Source organism: Astyanax mexicanus, chromosome 16 (genome assembly GCF_023375975.1).
Source record: "Astyanax mexicanus isolate ESR-SI-001 chromosome 16, AstMex3_surface, whole genome shotgun sequence".
In the NCBI taxonomy this organism is placed as follows: domain Eukaryota; kingdom Metazoa; phylum Chordata; class Actinopteri; order Characiformes; family Acestrorhamphidae; genus Astyanax; species Astyanax mexicanus.
The window spans coordinates 28227103-28248217 of record NC_064423.1 but is presented as its reverse complement, the minus strand read 5'-3'; the positions used below and the strand labels follow the sequence as shown (position 1 = coordinate 28248217).

Sequence of the window (21115 nt, the reverse complement as noted above, 5' to 3'; positions counted from 1 at the left end):
AGAGACTGGGGAAAAATTGTCTGCATGGCAGAGTGCTAAGACAAAAAAAACATTTTTGCCATTTTAGTCTCAATTTCGCCAGAAAACTTGTTGATTGTCCTCAAGACATTTGGGAAAATACTCTTTGGACTGACGAGACAAAGGCTGAACTTTTTGGAAGGTGTGTGTCCCATTTCATCTGGCATAAAAGTAACACGGTTTTTCAGAAAAAGATAGCATAGCTACAGTAAAACATGGTGGTGGTAGTGTGATGGTCTGGGGCTGTTTCACTGCTTCAGGACATGGAAGACTTGCTGTGACAAATGGAATCATGTATTGTGCTGTCTACCAAAAAAAAAGTCCTAAAGGAGAATATCTGAACATCTGCTCTTGACTTCAAGCTGAAACAAACTTGGGTTCTGCAGCAGGACAATGATCCAAAACACACCAGCAAGTCCACCTCTGAATGGCTAAAGTAAAACAAAGTGAAGACTTGGAGTGGCCTTGTCAAATTCCTGATCAAATTTGTATTGAGTTGTTGTGGCATAACCTTAAAAAGGCGGCTTATGCTGGAAAAGAGTGGAGCCAAAATATTCACAGCACTGTGAAATACTGCAAAATTGTAAGTTAATTGTAATTGTAACACGTGCAGCAATTGCAATTGAAGTTGTTGCTGCTAAGAGTGGATCAAACCAGTTTTTAGGTTTAGGGGTAGGGCTGCCACGATTAGTCGACTAGTCACGATTATGTCCACTATTAAAATAGTCGACGACTAATTTAATAGTCGATTAGTCGTTTTTTTTTTTTTTCTTTGTTTTTCTCTCCAAACTGCTGCGACTGCCTTTCTGTCCTGGACGCACATGCGCAGTAGTGGAAACCGGGGTAGGTAGTGGACGACATCTCAGGACATTATACAGACAGGCTCTGGTTTCATGGCTACCCCGCTACAGAACTCAAAAGTGTGGGATCACCAAGAAAATAAAAGTGAAACGCGTGCAATGCAATATCTGCAATGAAGAACTTGCCTTCCTCGGCAGCACAACCGCGATGCACGAGCACCTGAAAAGGAGGCATGTTGTGGCTGATTAAATGACGAAGAAGCTAAGTTGCTATTTAGCTGCTAAAATTAGCGTAAACAGAGCGTTAACTTAGTACTTAACTTACTCATCTAGATAGCTTTAAAACAGAGGTCACTAATAGGCGGACCGCGATCCGGATCGGGACCCAGACGTTGTCACAAATGCCGTCCCAAACCGATAAACTACAGAGAAGGATTTCATTCTGACAGTGGCTTCTGTTTTCAGTGCTTTTCGGTGCAGTAAACTCACAGATCAGTCATGTGTGGTGTAAAATCACCAAACGCTCTCCTCTGCCAATCAGATCTGTGCAGACCGCTGCCCTGTGTACGGTAATGTACACAATATCTGGACAGAGAGGCATTTTTTATTAATATACTTTTTTTTCATAATAGTTCAAACAACCTCACGGTTGAGATGTTTCATAAATGCCAGTGCCTTATCCTTATTTTACACAGTTGTTTACACTTTATGCTAAACAGTAAAATAATTGTCTGTTACAACAAGCTGCATATTTCATTAAAGGTTTAATGAACTATGATTTTAATTGTTTTTATTTTTAGTTAGCATATAGCTGAAATCTAATGTTGGTTGTATAATAGCAGCTGCATTCTATTGGGATAAACTGTGTTTTATATTCTATTAACGTATGATCCGATTAGTCGACTAATCATAAAAAATAATCGGTGATTAGTCGACTATAAAAATAATCGTTTGTGGCAGCCCTATTTAGGGGCGAATACTTTTTCACACAGGGCCATAGGTTTGACATTTTTTTCACTTAATAACAAAAAAACTCATTTAAAAACTGCATTTTGTTTTACTTGTGTTGTCTTTGACTAATATGTACATTTGTTTAATAATCTGAAACATTTAAGAGTGATAACCATGTAAAAAATAAGACGGACATACAGAGATATACATAGACAGACACTTTATTGATACATAAGAAAAACTCAAGAAAACTCACTTTTGTAGTGTATATAATATGTATATGTTCTCCCGTGATGTCTGTGATTGTGACGCATATATTTGGTACTACCTCCCTACAACGTGTTTTTGCTTGGTGGGATGCCTACAATAACATATTAACAAAACAATCCAGCTTATTTAAAAAATATATATAAAAGTTACTCAACGTTTACATTTTTTGTTTCCTGTAAAGCCAAAAATTGCTACCATGGTCTGTGTAAAGGATCCTGAAGCTTAAGGCAGAAAGATAAGGGTGGGGAACATGTGCTGTCAGTGCAGTAAACACTTATAGGAAATGTAGGGCTTTCATCCAACCTGCCTGCTATGATACTTAACCAGACCTGTCAGAGAAAAAGATTACCAGGAGAAAAGGGGCCGGCCGGAGGCTCATGTTTCAATGAACTACAATTCAGCAGATACAACCCCTCTAATCAATAACAGCTGATGTGGCTTATAGGGCTGAACCGTTCCTCCATCTGCACTGTCACCTCCTCTTTCTTCATCTCCTCACGCTCCCTCAACCGTCCTACATTCCTAAACCCAAACTCATACTGAGGGGCTGTCAGAGATAGATGTGTAGAGGGGGACTGTGCATTCTTAGGGGAAGACGTTGCTATATATACACACACACACACAATTTACATTAACTATACATATTTATTTAATTACTCAATTAACATTTATTCCACATTGAATTTACATTCACCAAACACTTTCTCAGGAAGAGTGGTACACCTGGGTACTGCAGTTTTAATTACATACAATCTACATGGACTAAAAATGTAGACTCAATGCTGTGGGGCAATTAGATACTAATCCAGCTGTTTGTGTGCATTTGCGCATCTGTGCCAGCAATGGATGCAAATTATAATACAGATTATAGTATAGGTTTTTACTCAAGAAGTCAAATGTAGAAACATGTATGTATTATTCTGGAGCATGCAGTGTATGGATACTCCACCAGGGGGAAGAATATATGTACCTTATTTTATTTACGAATTTCTGTAAATTTTAATATTTAATATACAGCTCTGAAAAAAAAGGAAGAGACCACTTCACAGTTTCTGAATCAGTTTCTCTGATTTCGCTATTAATATGTATATGTTTCAGCAAAACTCTATATTAAAATTCTATAATTCTATACTACAGACAACATTTCTCACAAATTGCAAATAAAATGAGTCATTTACAGCGTTTATTTGCAGAAAAATGAAGAAATGGCTGAAAAAAACAAAAAAGATGCAGAGCCTTCAGACCACAAATAGTGCAAAGAAAAGAAAAAAGAAACGTTCATATTTATAAAGTTTTTAGAGTTCAGATGTTTTCATGCATCTCGGCATGTTCTCCTCCACCAGTCTTACACACTGCTTTTGGATAACTTTATGCTTTAAACTCCTGGTGCAAAAATGCAAGCAGTTCAGCTTGGTTTGATGGCTTGTGATAATCCATCATCCTCTTGATTAAATTCCAGAGGTTTTCAATTTGTTACAATTAAAAAAACTCATCATTTTTAAGCATTATTTTTAAGTTATAGATACAGATTTTTTTATTATTATTAAATCACACACATTTTCCGTGGTTCTCAAAAATTATGCACTTAACTCTCTGGGGTTACGACAAAAAACATAAACTATAGCCTAGCAGTGATACTGAATTATTCATTCAACAGATTGATTAAGATATCAGGATCTGTGATGATAATCTGAGCTGAAACGCTGCAGGCCGTTTCCTGCCCCGGGCCTAAATCACCCGGAGCCCTCCTCCACCGTCTCGGTGGCCCGCGCCCGGGCGGCCTCTCCCTCTCTCCTTACGCTGCATTATACATGAGGAAAGAAAGTGAAGAGAGGATGAATCATTCATGCTCATTATGTCGGCAAATACCGGCGCACGGCAACAGCGGCTAAAAGAGTCAACAAATGTTTTTCTCTTTTGTTGTCCAAACACATTAACCCCGGGTGTCTCCGCCGGGCGAGCCGAGCGAGCGGCAGCGCAGCCCAGTCACAGTCTGAAGAGCCCTGACCCCAGGGCCACGGGGGGCTAACCCTTACCCAGCTGCCCCTCTCACTCTCACTGCAAGAGATGCAAGCCCATATGCAGCCAGCAGGAGACTTCACCTCTCTCTCTCTCTCTCTTTCACTCTCTCCTTCTGTCCCTCTCTTACCCTTCTCTCACTTCTTGTACTTTTTTTTTTTTACTATTCCTCCCTCTTTTTTCTCTTTTCTTCTTTTGTTTATCTCACTCCTTGCTCTTATTTCGTGATCCTTCGCTCTTTTCTCCAACGTTGCATTTCCTCTGTTATGTTTTCTTCTCCACTCGTCTTTTTTTTAGTTCTCTTCCTTTTTTCTCTCAATCTTTCCCTCTTATTGTTTGTGACATTTTGCTCATCTACCTATCTAGCCCCACCCTTTTCCTGTCTATCTCCTTTACTCTCTTTCCTTTCTGTGTTTCTCTCACTTCTTTCTCTTCCTCTGCTCCTATCTCTCGCTTATATCTATTGCGATCTACTGCTCCTCTCTCTGTTTTTTGCTCTTTCCTTCCCCCTCACTTACAACTCACCCCATTTACCTTAACTCTCTCAATCGATCACCTATGCTTCTGCTTATTCTTCTCCCTCTTCTGTTACTTCCATATCATTCACTCCTCCTTCTAATACTGTTCTACATACTTTATCATTTTTCTTCCATAGTTTGTCATGTTTCTCTCTCTCCATCTAAATCCCAATGCTCTTTCTCCTATTCTCCCTTTCCCTTTATCACAGTCACCATCCCTCTATCTCTCGCTCCTTCTTTCACTCCTCTATTCTCTTACTCTTTCCCCTCACTCTTCCTTTCTTTTTCTGGCTATATTTGTGTCCCTTGTTTCTTTCCATCGCTCTTTTGCTCTTCATCCTTCTTACTCCTTTTCCTCTTCCCATTTCTTATATCCCTTTATTATCTATTTCTTTTTACTTCTCTTATTTGTCTCTCATCCCTTCCTCCCTTTCTGTATTTCTCTTACATCCTTGTGTCTTTCTTTCTACTTTCTTCTCCCACTCTCTCCATCTAATCTGTTATGTTCTCTTTTTCTCATTCTTCCTCTTTCTTTCTCACTTTTACAATCCTTCTTCTTTCCCATCCCCTTTTTAACCTCTCTCTTTCCCATTCCATTCATCTCTTCTTTCTCTCCCTGGTCTTTCCTCTTTTTATGTGTTCTCTTACATCCTTGCGTGTCATTCTCTCCATTTTCTCATGTTTCCCTACCTTTCCATTTAATTCTCCATGCCCTCTTTTTTTCTCCTGTTCTTTCACTTCTTGTTTTTCACTCTGCCCTTTCTCACTACCAACATCCCTCTATCTCCCTCTCGTTCACCCCCCTCGTTCCCCACTGACCTGCCCCTTGACCTTTAGCAGTGAGTCAGCCGCAGTCAGAGTGAGAACGTGCTGAGATGCTGATCTCTTCACAGCTCCTTGTCACGCTACACTTTCTCCACTCGTCTTTTACTGTCAGCTCTTCTGCTTCCCTTTCTCCTCTGACCGCTGAAAGTGACGCTTCCTCCATTCAGTTCATTGTAAATGAAAACCACGGGGTATTCTACTGATCAATGCAGACTTTACGCACTCCTCATCTTCTGCACACAATAACGCATTCAGGGCTGATGAATTTCCTTACGCAGCTTCATGAAGGGGTGATGAAAACGTCTCTCCTGCTACAATAACTCAGCTCCTGAAGAAACCTCCAGCACTGACGCCATTCACAGCAATCACTCCAGATCATACGGAACATTTCCCCGAGTTAATTGCTTCCTTCTGCCGGCCCGGCCTCTTTATTGACTCAGACTTCTAATTGCTTGAATGAGTGAAGTGCTCATGTCATATACTGTCCATATGTATCCAGACACCTGTTTTTTTCCTGTCATTCCTTATTTTTGTCTTTATAGCTATAGTGAGAGCCTACACTCCTCTGGAAAATTTTGTATTGTATGATCTGGATTTTCATGCTTTTCAGTCTGAACCAAAATAAAAGATCTGAAGCCACAAACAAAAAAATGGTTTGTACTGAGAAAACACTTTTTTTATGTTTTTTAATGCTATTTTAGGCATGCCGTCATCACTCAGTAAACAACAGAAGAAGAAAAAGACCCCCTTTACAGAGTAGTACTACCAGAACAGATTACGTTGGTGATTCCTGTATCTACTGTAACTGTAGATTAGACCTTTATTTATAAACAGAAAAAAATGTAGCTAAAAATCTGTAGCTAATATGTTATGCTTATTACGCTGTATGATTTTGCTGATATTCTGTCAGAAATGCAGAATTCAGCACCTGGAAAGACGACCAATTAAACTGAAAACATTCAACAAACCGACCAATATCAGGTATAGGGAGAAGAAGCCAACATGGCCGATCCCTAAACTGCATTGTACATCTCTAGATGTAATCCTGAGAGCACCAATTATATTATGTTTTTATTCTTGCTGTTGGAGGACCCATGTCATGATTTTATGGTGTTTAGCCTGCTTTAATACATCAGGTATAACTGCCAGATCTTTAAGGACAAGAGTTGAGAACTTGACAAACCCTTCTGTCCGTATTCTGTGTCCATTTTGTTTGTATTTGTGCACATTCTCTTAATGCGTATAGATCCAGACCAAAAACAAGAGCAGGACAATGAAAAATATTTCCATACTTTTGCATTATAAAGAAACATACAATTTGATGCGCCAGCACATTCACCAACTCACAGGGTTAACGTCAATACTTGTAACCAAAAACATATCAATGTCTAGCAGCATTACAATTCCACGCTCTTGCTCTTGCTTTTGGTCAACAAACATCACTACTTGACATACTGGAAAAGAACGAAATGCGGTTGCTTTGCAAATTTTGTAATAACACATCAACATCACAACTCCATCCCAACACTACACATACAATGCATTTATGGATGAGTAACTCTAGATAATGTCTGGACTTGATTCTCCAGTTACTAAAGTTTTTTTTCTAGTTCATGAAAAAAAAAAATAATGATAAAGCAAAAGCACATGTCAAATCAACGTTGGGGATAAGACTATAGACGGTATATAAGTATAGGCAGAACAACAGCAGTTAAAGAGTGAAGCCACTATGTCTCTTATGCCCTCTGGTGGCTGGTTGCAGTACAAATTTAAACCGAGCCTATTTCTATTCATTTAAATAGAAGAAGATGACAGAATATTAAATCTAATATTACACATCCAGGAATTATTTTTGGAAGTTGGGTTCTGTACATTCTTCAAGCTCCCCTCCTGTGTTAATAACCCCCAGTGTTGTTCTTTACAGTTAATGTGTTTTGTAGGAGTTATTTCGTGATATTTAAAGGGATGTGGCGATGTGGCGCTGTGCGCTTCCCCATTACATTGGGAGGGGCCTCGCCTCCCCTCCCACCTCTGCTGCTTCTGTTCTGACTCCACTTCGCCTCTACTGTACAAGCACACGCAAGATGGCAGCTTCCATTTCGGCCATATTTTGGCTTCAAAGCACCATAATGAAAGTGAATGGGGATGTCATGTAAAATCAAAAATCTATAATCCTGTGTCACCTTTTGTCACTATTGTATGTCAAATTTACATTGGCATTATATTGAATGGTTGGCTTGATATTGAATTTTGGTTACTTAAAAAAGCACATTGTTCATTCAACCACATACAGTACATATTCACATCTATTGACATCTATTGACAGCTGGGATGTAGAATCAGATCAGTCTTGTTGTAAAATTTGTACTGTGAGGCTTATAACAGGTTGTGATATAATATGCTAGGTCAGTAGTATCTGTGTGCGTGTGTGTATGTGTGCGTGTTTGTGTGTGTACAGTATTCAGTACACTCTGTTATCCTGAAGGTCAACAGGCTTGTCTATTAATGGACCTGCAGCTCTAGAGCATCTAATGAGAAGTGCTGCTTCTGTTCAGCTGGGGCTGGGCCTGGTCCTGCACTTGCAGTAGCAGTGTGTTTTGTGGCTTTGCTACATTGGGCTGGATGCCCTGAGCCATGCACACACGCTCTGAGGGACACTTTTGTGTAAAAGTGATGCTAAGCTGAGCGCCTGTAGCCTCAGGACACTTCGGCATGTGGTCAACACGTCTGGCCAAACGGCGGTTGGGGCTGAGTCTAATAGCAGGGTTTGGATCGAGGGGGGAAGAGGGATTTTCAGATTTGAGAGCGACAAAGCGGAGCTTCAGCACTGAATGTTCCAACATTCCATGAGTACAAATGTATTCAGTATATACAATATACTTTAATTTGCTGGAACATTGCTCTGAGGATTTGATTGTATTCAGCTGCACAAGAGCATAAGTGAGATCAATTACTAATGTTAAATGATTTGTTCTGCAAACAAAATTCAACTGAACAGTACTGGATGGAGTGCCACTGTTGCACAGCCCAATGTTTGGGGTTTTAGATCCAGTAGCACTTCTTCTGGAGAACATGCAAGATGTGTTTGTGCCAATGTTAGCTTTTAATGACACTTGAAGTATACCCTGAAAAAAAATGCTCCTCAAAGGTCTCTTACTGAAAGGAACTGTTATTTGTAAGAACCCTGAAAATGCTTGACCGCTTACACGTTAATGGTTCTTCTCTATAAAGGAAAGAAAAAATTACTTATACTTTACGGAGAACAAGGCACACTTTATTATAGGGCACACTATTAATGAATTTCTATTTTAATACATAAGGTGCAATGTAGTATAAGGTACATTTCAAGCAACAATAGTAAGGAACAAGGGTGTCGCCATGTTTTACTTCCAATTCAGCAGGTCTCACCGCTGGGGGTGCCTAAGTAAACAAAACTGTAATCCGCAAAAGTCAAACAAGCACTGGATGTTGATCTACACATATTTATTTCCTGAAAAATATTTATTTACAGTAAGCTTAGATTTCCAGTACTTTACTGTGGTTAGCAGCAGTGCTAGCCGCGGTTGGAAGCAGCAATAGCTACAGTTAGCAGCAGTGCTTAGCGCTAGTAAATGCCGCCTGACCGTGCTATACTGAGGAACCCTAAGTGTTTCGCTAAACCAGGCCGCTATTAGCTAGCTGTTCGATCTATGATGATTTTTACACGGTAAAAACACAGACTACAGTCCTATATACTCACCTCTGAACATTGAAAGAGGTAGTGCTGCAGTTAGCGACTAATGTTAATACTGCTCCAGCCTTGTTGCTGGAGAAACTTCACTGAAACACCTGTAAAATAATGCACTTCAGCGAAAAGTGGCTTTACTGCTCCTTTCAACCTGACTGGTAGAATTCATGCATAAGGTGCACTGGATTTTAAACGCACCTTTTAGTGCAAAATATACAGTAATTAAGGAACATTTCTATAAGGGGGTTATATGCAACTCTTTTAAAAAGGAGAAGGACTGATATCATGACCCATGACTTTTGGCATGTCCCCTGAAAGACAAAAAAAATGCAGCACTGACCTTACGCAGACAATTCTAGCTAGATGCCACCGGTCATGCTCATTACCTGAGGATTGAGGAATGCTTGATGCCCGAATGACCCATACAATTTGCAACCTACCAATCCACGTGACCTTGCTATGAGTACGCTAGCCATTGTTAAACCTCACAAGATAACAACTCACAACTGTGTCCATAAGCCATGCCCTGAGGCTTTCAAGATTAGCTACATACGACCTTTGCTAATCAACACTGTATGGTGTAGATCATCACCTTTTTTAAACATGTAGCATTCAAAATTCCAAATTTAAGGAAATTCTTGTTTGTCCAGGTGCATCCTAGTCTGTTAATGTTCCAAAAGCAAAACTACAGCTTCCCTCACTTAATATTAACACTTACGTGGAGAGGGGACATTTAAAGAGAGGAAAACATCACATCACAAAAAAGGAAAAGGCAGACAATGAGACAGAGAAACAAAAAGAATGGACATTTATGAAACCATACTACTCTGGAAGTTATAACGCATCTGATTTTTACATCTGAAAAAAATGTCCTTGACGTGAAAGGACCTTATCACTAATTACACAGAAGAGTTGCAGAGTGTTTGCAGTGTTAACGCACTTCACATCAACTTCAGTCAGTTTTACCGAACAGTATAATGAAGTCTTGTACCTAAATATAGGCCAGTTGGTCGTGATTCCAAAGCTAATGAATCATACCTGCTGATGTGTCGCTGTGGTGGCATTGATCAAGCAGTGTGGAGTGGTTTTATGACACAAACACAATCACTACCTTCTGCCTACTGACTATTAATTCTATTAGCTTAATTGATCAGGGGAGCTGGTGGTTTGATGACCTCTGATGTACCATCCAGCTGGGGTCACAGGCTAATCAGCTGGGGGGCAATAAGTGACCTCAGAAAGCAGCACTAAGACGATTCTTGTATAAACAGTGCTGGGAATTAAAGGGCAAATCCTGTGTGTTTTCTACTGGTTACACAAAGCAATCCTGACTGTTCTCCTACCTTGTTTCCCAATAGTTTCCCAAAACTACCATTTTCTACCAGAGCAGGAGCGTCCCTCACTATGTTTCAATGAGCACTTACTTTCCTAACACCTCTTACAAACAAACGACTTCTAACCTCATTTCCTCCTCTATCCCACTATTTCCATTTGACCTTGTCACTACCACTAACTGCGCTGTTAACTGTGTATGATGTATTCCAGGTGCACAGGTGACACTGTAGATCAAGGAACTTTCAATGCTCACACACTCCAGAAATTAAATGTCCCATATATCTGGCCAGTGTTTGACTTCATTCACAAGACAACACTTAACAACATATACAGGTGTTGGCATTGGTGTTCCCAAACCATCCGATAAAGAAACGCTTCATGATCAGTTTACGTACTGCTATTCCACTGATGTCTGGCATGCAAAAGTGTAAATGAGCTCTTTTGTGACTGGCTTTACCTCATTAAACTCAAACAAACCAGACTGAAACACAAAAATAACATCAATCAGAGTTATCAGATGTTAATGCAAATGCAGAAGTTTGACAATCAATCAATCAAACCATGCTATTTTTTGAAATGTTTATTCCATACTTCCCTATATAGACTGTACGGTACAAAATTGGAGCTACTGTGAACAAACTGTAGCATCACCATGAGTGGAGTAACGAGGCTAGGTCTTTGTTGTGTTAGAAAAACTCTATTTACAACAAAAGAGGATATAAAAAGACCCCCAAATAAGCATGAATGGTTCTCTCATTAATTGGTGGCCCACTAGGGTAGACTTTTTTATCCACCCTCCAACCCAACACCAAGAGGGTGAATCAAAACAAAAAACAGAAACAGCCTTAATCTGTTCAAACAACACTAAGACTGCCACATAACCCCAACAAAGAAGAAAAGAACAGCCGAGAGCTTTAGAGACCTCCCCCAAATAATATTAAAAACAGTTAGGTCAAAAATATTTTTCTGAAACAGGAAGTAAAATCCCTTTAATGATGTGAGGTAAGCAGCACCTTATAATTCAAATAGCATCAGCCTGTCAACCTGTAGCACTGCTAGCGGTGATGCCATGGGAGGAAACTGGAAAAAGATGCGGTGGTGGTGGTGGTGGTGGTGGGTGCAGATTGAAGGTTGCATCATACAGGGAGAGAGAGCGTGTGTGTGTGTGTGTGAACAAGGGAGTGAACGGATGAGTGTGTGTGTGTAGCGCTCGTGTCTATATAAAAAGCAGCAAATCTGAAATCACACTTTTTTTCAGACCCCCCTCCACCAATCAAAGCTCAGACAATGAAGCCTGACAAGCCACTCAGGGTTACCCTCGACCGTATACCTCTCTCTCTCTCTCTCTCTGTCACACTCTCTCTCTCTCTCTCTGCGTCCCTTTTCTCTCTCTTTCTCTCTCTCTCACACACACACACACACACACACACACACACACAAAACGGGGCTTCTCAAACATTTGTCTTTAAACACTTGCAATCCATCCTGCAGAACACGCTGAATGCAAGCCTCTCTCCTCTCTCTCTCTCCCATCTCTCTCTCTCTCAACTCTCTCTCTCTTTTTCTCTCTCTTCAAAGCAGCAGTCCATAGACTTTTTTTCCCTTTTAGATTAAAAGCTGTAGTATTCCTGAGTTGGGAGGAGACATAATGTTTTTGGATGTAATCGTTGTCTATATTTTGACAATACTTAACCTAATGAACAGAACAAAGCAATTTATTGCGATCAACCTACATTGAAAGTACTCTTCCACAAGTTCTATGCAATTAAACATTCTCATCAGACAGCTTTTAGATCCCCAAATCCCCCAAACTTATGCTTTAAATCTAAACTGCAGCAACTGTGCAAGTTTCCCCCAAATGCTTGCCCAAACGCAGACCACCATCCTTCCCGATGCAGCAGAGCTTCATAAAGAGATGCAGCACACATACTAAAGTAAAACAATATATGAATCCAAACCCAAAGCTCTGCTAGAGCCACTCCCTTAAGATGAATGCTGCAACTGGTTCTTTTCCAACCATGCAACCGAATGCATGAGGCATAAAAACAAGAACAAGTACTGAACAAGAGCGCAAGCTGTCGGCTTTTCTCGAAACAACGTTTAAAAATACCAAAGACTTCAACACAGATACCACTAACACCATCCCAACAAACAAAACCCATGAGAGATCAAAGCATAAAAAGCATAAAGTTTACAAGCCTCTCAGCATTAATCGCAGTGAAATCCAAGCATAAGTGGTGTGTCTACACCCTTTATAACAGTGCCTGGATCCCTAAACTGAGTCTGATCACCCCTAGAAATATGAATATTGTTGTAAAAAATGTTTTTTGTTCCCTTTTTTTTATAAACCAAAATGTGTCTCTGATTAGTTAAAAAAATATTAAAAACTATAGAAAGTATGGTTAAAGTAACAATCAGTAAGTATTGGAGATTAGAGATTTAGTGACCTCTCTGGTGAGAAGATGTAACTGCAGCAGGCAAGTGGAAGATTACAAGTTATTTGTGTTGTGCTTTGTTGTGATTTGTTTCATTAGGCAAAAAAAAAAACAGTAACCCAGACACGTGATGCATTTACAATAACTCCTGCAAAGACCTACCAGACCACTCCATTTTGAGAATGAATTCATTACATATCTTTAATTTAGAATAAGAATAAATAGATTTTTTTGTTTTCTCCTTAACAAGGAATATGGCTGATTTCGGTAAAAAAAAAAACAAAAAAAAAAACACTGGAGTTTTTTTGCTTGGAGACTGTTGCTTTAAACATAAAATTTTCACAGTGAAAACAAAAGCCTGCAGTCGAGGAAGGACGGGTCTTTGGTATAACTATCCTATGAAGACTTTTACTTATTCACCCACCTGTTATTGACACAATCATATCAATCTAACGAGGCTAAGGCTTCATAATAATGTCATGCTTGAAGATCACGTGATAACACTGAGGACTGAAATTCACATTTCAAAACAACCCCTATCCAATTTTTGGCAATTTTACGTAATGCTGTTTTTTTCCTTTCTTGTTGTACATGCACAGATAATTGTGGTTAACTGAGGGCTATTAAAGATACATCACTTGCGTCTTTGGTGGCATCCGGAGGCTCCTTCACTTTAGAACAGTCTTTAATGACGTAGCAGCCAAGAAAGACAGCCCACCTCGGATGCAGCCTAGGCTTTGGAACATAGCGACTATTTGTAACAGCTGATTAGTGTTATAGAATGAAAGATTAATGAAGATATGATGACGTAGACGACACCCAACCCCAAACTTCTGTGTGTGTGTATGTGTGTGTGTGGCCAGCCAGTCAGTTAGTTGTAGATAATCGATTAGTTAGGGTAAAAATTATGGGATTTCATATTTCGTTTCTCAAAAAAATCCAGAACAGTCCCAAGATTTTAGCCTTTAACACAAAATCCAAAACTCTGTCTTGTTGTTTTTTTTTTTCTTTCTAAAAAGTAAATGATCTAGCGATGTTTGCTGTGGGGGACGATTCCAGATTTCAAATATTTATATCAAACCATGATAATAGAGAACGCAACTGCTACTGTGTTGTTTTTTAAATAAATATATATATATATATATATATGTCTGTGTACCCAAACGTTTTATTGCCTCTGCATGTTCTGGAAAAAATTAAATATAATAGTTTTTAATACAAGATTGCGTGTCTTAGGAACTCAGATCATATCCTCAGAATCTGTAGACGGTCTTCATAACATTGACAACAGATTATTAATCTGAATTCAGACTGACCACCTGTCCTGTCCTGAGTTTATTGCTTTGTCCAAAATTATGTTAAATGTAAGCAGTTTTCTTGTTAAAAACATAAATTAACAGAAAGGATCTCATTGGGTAGTCAGCACCTCTAAAAGCTTTGGCCCCTGGAATTGCCACTGCCCATTTTGTTTTAATGCATTTGATTTATTTCTATACCGGAATCAGAATCCAGAATTCAGCATATATATATATATATATATATATATATATATATATATATATATATATATATATATATATATATATATATATATACACACACACACATTTCTATGCCATAATATACTATACTGTACTATAGAGATAAACGGGAAGCTCGCTCGTGCATCACCGTGCGCACAGCCCTCGCTTCATCCACAGTGTGAGGGATGCTGCACCTTAATGATGTACGGCGGTACGGACAGTCTGAGAGCGCGAGGCTTCCAGTGCAGATAAATATGATGAGCCGAATTTTCATCTATTTCATCTGTTTGCTCCATTTGCATTGGGTTTAATATAACACACACGGATACATACAGCACGCGCCACCAGTTCCTATGCATGCATACAATGCACTATTAATTAGGCAAGCATACTAAACTTACACATACTATACCAATACTACATTCGCCTTAAATAACAAACTACCCCGTGCGTAACGCTGAACGCTCGCTAAAACCACGCTCGCTCGAGGCACCAGATAACGCCGTGCATCGCTCGTGCAGAGCGAAACTGATGCACAAAGTCCATAAAGAACGCACGCGAACTCCTGCGAAAGGAAGACGTCCGCGCGCTTAACGTTTAACAGCATTAAACCGTTTAACTGCCACCGCCTCGCGCGCACAAACACACATGCACGCACACACAAACACGTTCTCTTGAAGCCCACCCGTTTCGAGCGCGAGCAGCACTTGCTTGCTGCAGTTTATTGCTGCTGCGCGCTCCTCGCCTCGCTCGCTCTCTCGCGCGCGCTTATTACCGCTTACCTTTTCAAGCGTCCACGTTCCTCCTCCTCCTCTTTCTGCTCTTCTTCATGCACGCATTAGGAAACAACACCCCGTCACATCTTCATCACTCTCGCAACGCAAAGAAAGCAAACAATAATCCCGTGCGCGCACTCGTTGGCTCGCGCGTCCCTGCAGCACATCCAAAAGCTGAAGCAAAGGGTTTACAATCCTCCGGACGAACAGAGAGACAGTGAGAGAGTGTGTGTGTGAGAGTGTGAGAGCGTGTGTGTGTGTGCGCGTGTGTGTGTGCGTAATGTACGTGAATGAGTGTGCGCGCGTGGACCTGCTTCTAGCTCCTGCTTCAGCCCAAGCCCAGCTCAGAGGAACCGGAGAGAAACCACACAGCTGGGGAGGCAGCAATGATGTCATACACACCCCCACCTTCTCTCTCCCTCAGTCTCTCTCAGTCTGCCTCTTCCTTCCTCTTCCAACCCCTCTGTCCCGGGCTCTCTCTCTCTCTCTCTCTCTCTCTCTCTCAAACCAACCCCTCCCACAGAGTGATGAAGTCATACTCCAGCACGCCCCTCTCCCCTCCAGCCCTGTAGCCTGCCTGCTCATCACCAGCCTCACCCAGGCAGGCTGGACCCGGCACAGGCAGGCTGACAGGTGAGGTGCAGGAGGATCCCTCTGGGAACTGTATCTAAACAAGTAAAGAATTAACACCTGTTAAAAACAGAACGATGGCAGGATGGTTTAAGAGTATAGACTTTTTAACAAGTTAAGAGGTGGACTGGTGAACTGGTGAGAAATTAAGATTTCCAAATGAAGGCAAGACAAGGCAAGTTGTGATGCTCATTGCTGCCTTAAGCTCTATTTTTTCTTTTACGGGGGTCCTCTGTGACTTTATTCCTGTCCGGAATGACCATGTATGTGTTTCTCCCAGACGTCCTCTGAGAAAACTACAGGCTGAGTTTCATCACCTCGCGTTTAATAAAATAGCTATTTGTCCACTGCTACGCACTGTAACTACACTTTGGGCGCAAGTTTCAACATCCACGTAAACACAACTGTGAGTGGAAATGGAGGAGCTACTGAACGCAATGTCAATGACAGAGATTAATTAGGAGAATTAATACATGCCTTTTGCGTGTTTCAAGCAGCACGGGGTGTACTTTTCTCATCATTACAACAGCAAAGACACACTGACATGGCCTAAATCAAGCTGCATGGCTCAATATCTTTTTGCTGATTTCAGGATAAAGAAACTGAACCTTTTTGCTGGTTTCTGAGTGATTACATTTTGTATTACTAATGATTCAACAATTCAAAATAGGAGATCAAATGTCTTGCTGATTTTTTAAATATATGTATATATATATATATATATATATATATATATATATATATATATATATATATATATATATATATATATATATATATATGTATATATTCTTACTGGTTCCTGGATGTTTTTACCTTAACTTTCTGGCTAAACTTCATCTTAACATTCTTGCTTCAAGGATAAAGACTTCAAATCTCTCTGCTAACTACTGAATAAAGAAAAACCCTTTCTGAACAAAAAATGTAATCTTGTTGCTGATTTCTGGATGAAGAAATTTAAACTTCCTACTGATTCATGAGTGACAGATATCTGGATAAAGAATTGAACATTTTTGCTGATTCCTGAATGAAACTGTTGAACCTTTCTGATTTCTCAATGAAAACTTCTGTAGAAATGAACCTCCTTGATGATCTCTGTATTAAGAAGTTTGACCCTCTTGTTGATTTCTGAATTAAGAAGTGTAATTTTCTTGCCTGATTCTAGATTAGGAAATGTAATATTCAAATGTATTTCTGGTGATAAAGAGATTTACCCTTGTTGTTGATATCTGACTGATATCCTGGCTGATTCCAGGATAAAATGTTAAATTCTTACAGATTTGTGCATTAAGATGTTTAACATTCCTGCTGATCTTGGAGAAATGTAATGTTCTAATTAATCTCTGAATCAAGAAGTTGACTTAAGATGATTAATCTTTTTTTTTTCTGTATGAAGAACCAGGTTTAGAAAATAAACCTTCTTGCTAATCTCTTGATGAAGTTAAAAAATGATTGTTCTGCTTTTACAGAAAGAAATGTAGCCTTGGTTATTTATAGATGAAGGAGCTTAATCATTTTATTTTATTTTTTGGATGAAGAAATGTAACGTTTTTCTAAATCCTGGGTGATGATATGAGTATTGGAAATTGCAATGACTTATGAATTAAAATTAATATATCAAATAGTTATCTAGGTAAGGGCAGTTTCTGATTAAATGAAGCTACGTCAGCACCTGAGATTACATTATGACAAAAGGCATTACTAGTGAAACTCAAGAACACGCTCTGCTGGAATAACCCAGTGGCCTTCATGTCCTCCTCACATCCTGCCAGCTTCAGTCCTCAGTTTCAGCCTGACCTTCTGCTCCCCACATTTCACACCTCCGATTACGTGTGTGTAGCATACGAGTTGCTAATCATGGTGTGAACAGATGAGGTTGGTAGTAAGTGTAAATCAGTCCTAATGAACTCTTCAGAGGAGGAGAAAACAGCACTGATAATGAGGGTCATCTTATAGTAGAATGATCTTTATCACAACATACAGGTTTACATTTCTATAAGATGTTTGATTCAGACCTGACATCATTTTGCATTTATCTAAAAATTACCAGCTAAGACACGTTTACTTCTGTAAGCAAACATGCAGCTAAAGTAATTAAAGCTTATCACTGATCATCAGCTATGATGACTGCGTGACCGCAATCAAACCGTGAGGAGTTGTTCACTAATAGGCTTGCTTGTGTGATTTCTGTTTAATTATGAGTCATTCTACTAACCGGATGCCATTAACATGCAGCCATCATATTTTCCCATCTCAGTCCTTTTTAATACTATCATTTATATTCACATATGGAAGCCATATATATCCATTCAAAAAAGTAAAAAAAAAAAAAGTTGGAAAAAAATGAATTCAATGATTTGAAAAATCACAAGAGCCATATTTTGTGCACAATAGAACATAGAACAGATATCAGTGAGACATTTTACCATTTCATGAAAAACTTTTAATACTTATTTAGAAAAGAAGTCGTTGTATTCATATGTCAAAGCAGATTTCCATTTTGTCTCAGTTCATTTTAAATTAGTTTTGGCCCAGAGAAGGTGGCGTTTCTGGATGGTATTTTAATTTGAATTCGTGCACTGCAGTCAATGATTTCTAAAAGTGTGCCCAGGCCCATTCAGTGATTTACAGTACAGAATCAGTTCAGCCGTTTTCTTTTATGCAGTGCTGCCCGAGGGCCCGAAGATCACCAGCATCCAAAACTGACCGTCTTCCTTGTCTTTTATGCGCAGAGATTTCTCCAGATTATCGGAATTTGTTAACATTATGTAGAGTAGCTAATGGGATATCCAAATCCATTTTGAGGAGCAGATGTTGCTTCTGAGAGACTCTGCCTCTTTAAAATGTTTTTTTTTGTTATATCTACTCTTGTGATTCAGTTTTAAACTGTTCCTATTGCAGCTGCTTAAATCATTACTGCTTAGTTCACCAGTCTTTTGTTACCCTGTCCCAACTGTTCTTAGAAAGTGTTACAGAATGCACTTTCGACTATTAATTTAAATTAAGTTGAGCGGAAAAAACATTAAAGTTTCAGGTCTATTTAACATTTTCAAGTTTTATTTAACATTTTATTTTTATGTTTTCCATGCTGTCCCAATTTTTTTTTTAATTTGAGGTTGTATTGCCTCAGCTTGAATCACTTTATATTTTTCATTATTTACTTCATGTTATGCATGCATCCACCCTGTCAAGTTACACAACAGCTGGTGGACTATGCTGAGTTAAAAAACAAAACAAAAAAAACGTAATATTAAAAGGGATCCTTCTCTAATCAACTGCGTTTAAGGCACACTATTGATTTTAATACTTTGGCGACAGTATTAGTAAGGCCTCCAGCTGGCAAATTTATTCTATTTTTGTCAGTTGTTTAATGCATCTCTCTGTTGCCCCAAAAACCCTGGCAAAAGACAAAAACAAGACAGAGCTTCAGAGATAATGTAGCGTAGCGGAGAATCCATCAAACGGGCCTTGTCAGCTCCATAACTGTGGGGTAGTCTATACGGCAGCTATTGAGGAACACCTCATTAGATTAAGGGTCGGCTACGATGAGCGCTCGGTGGCACAACAGCAGTTTTGCAGACTACTAGAGAAACGGAGCTCTCCATCACTCTTCCTCTAGAATCCCTTCATCTTCCCTTATATCTCTGCCAGAGCATGACATTCACACCCTCTTAGACTGCGCTTTGCCTACACTATGCGGAGAGATATCTATAGCAACTGCTTAACACACCACTCAAGTGGGCGACGGCGCTAAAGGATGACGGAGAAGAAGAGCTTCTTTCTTTCATGACTGACTAGAGCTCCATTTCAAAGAATGCCAAGAGAAACTTTCTTTACATTAGCTAAAATACAGAACTCCAAAAGTTTGTGGACACCTGCTTTGTGTTGAGCTGCTGATTAGCATTTATAGACTCTGTAAATTAACCTTTAGAGTTACAACCTTAGTAAATTAGCATTTAAAGAGTTAGTAGGTTAGTATTCATAGCATTGGTAGATCAGCATTTATAGAGTCAGTAGATGTGCATTTATAGAGTTAGTGGATTAGTAGTTTTTGAGTTGGTAGATTAGCATTTAAAGTTAGTAGATTAGCATTTATACAGTAATTTTGCGTTTATAGAGGAAACTGATTAGCATTTATAGAGTTATTAGTTAGTAGATTAGTGTTCAAAGCATCAGTAGATCATTTTGAGTTGGTAGATTAGTTTGTAGAGTTGGTAGAGTTTGCATTTTTAAAGTAAGTAGATTAGTGTTTATGGAGTTGGTAGGTTAGCATTTATATAATATTTTATACCTGCTGAAAAATACAACTAAAAGCCACTTTTCACTAGCAGCTGATTTTTGATAGTCAAGGTTATTCTAAAGCTGGTCATCCAGGTAAAAACATACCCTTTACTGCTAAGATAAACCAGCCAACCTGCTCTTGACCAGTATGTTGCATGTCATTTTGTTTAAGCTTCTTGGAAATGCTGGTTAACTGGATTGGTCATACTGCTCATGCTTGTTGATCAGCTTGGTTATGCTTGGTTTACTGGATGTCTAGCTTTGTCAGGTTGAAGATGCTTTAAACAAGTTAAAACGTCAAACTTGTGCAACAAACACACACCCTATGCAAGTTGATCAACCAATTTGGCCAACTTGGGCAGCTTATAAGGCCTTGTTTCAGGAGAGTAGGTTTCATGGAGAATTTTGATTCGCATTTATAGAGCTGGCATGTATTAGCATGTATGGTGTTGGTTAACCAGCGTTACTGAAGATTAAAAGTTGAAGATTAAAGTTGGTATATCAGTCAAATAATCAGAAAATAGCTGCTCCCAGAAGAAAGTATCAGATTGCAATGCAGTTTGGATGGAAGAAAAATGATACAAGGAACAATAAATGATTAAAATTTAGGCTGGTATAGGCAATATACAATATTTTCAGCTACCCATACTGAAGCAGCATGCATCATATGTTTATTTCATCATGCCTAATGACTTAGAAAGCAGGAGAGATTTCAGACTATGCATCTTGAATATTCACACAATTCCTGCTAATTTTATGGTAGGGTTACAGTGTTAATAGCGTGTCCAGCATCATCCCACTCTTTTTCAATTGGGTATAGGTCCCATGATGTGGCTGGTCATAGCATAGCATCTGTGCCTTAATGACAAGCTCTTAAGAAGGCAGCAATCGGCCCTTCTCCCTCCAGGTCGGTAGATGGCGCTCTCTCCCCACATCACTCCTAGGGCATCTGTGAGCTGATGTATCGGAAGCGAGCGGCTGCACTTTCCTCCAAGCGTGCTGGCTAC

The 21115-nt window shown here is 39.4% G+C and overlaps 1 protein-coding gene across 14 annotated transcripts in view; it reads right to left on the bottom strand.

Annotated features, from left to right (window-relative positions):
* ptprsa (protein tyrosine phosphatase receptor type Sa) overlaps nt 1-15646 on the bottom strand; it is a 310811-nt gene extending 295165 nt beyond the window's left edge. For 7 of the 14 annotated variants that reach the window (XR_007424918.1, XM_022669860.2, XM_022669866.2 and 4 more), the window contains exon 1: nt 15204-15646. The gene's annotated coding sequence lies outside the window, so the exon portion shown is untranslated. The remainder of the gene's footprint in view (nt 1-15203) is intronic. The other 7 variants (XM_049465926.1, XM_049465930.1, XM_049465927.1 and 4 more) reach the window with 2 other exon arrangements.
* Nucleotides 15647-21115: the final 5469 nt, after the last annotated feature.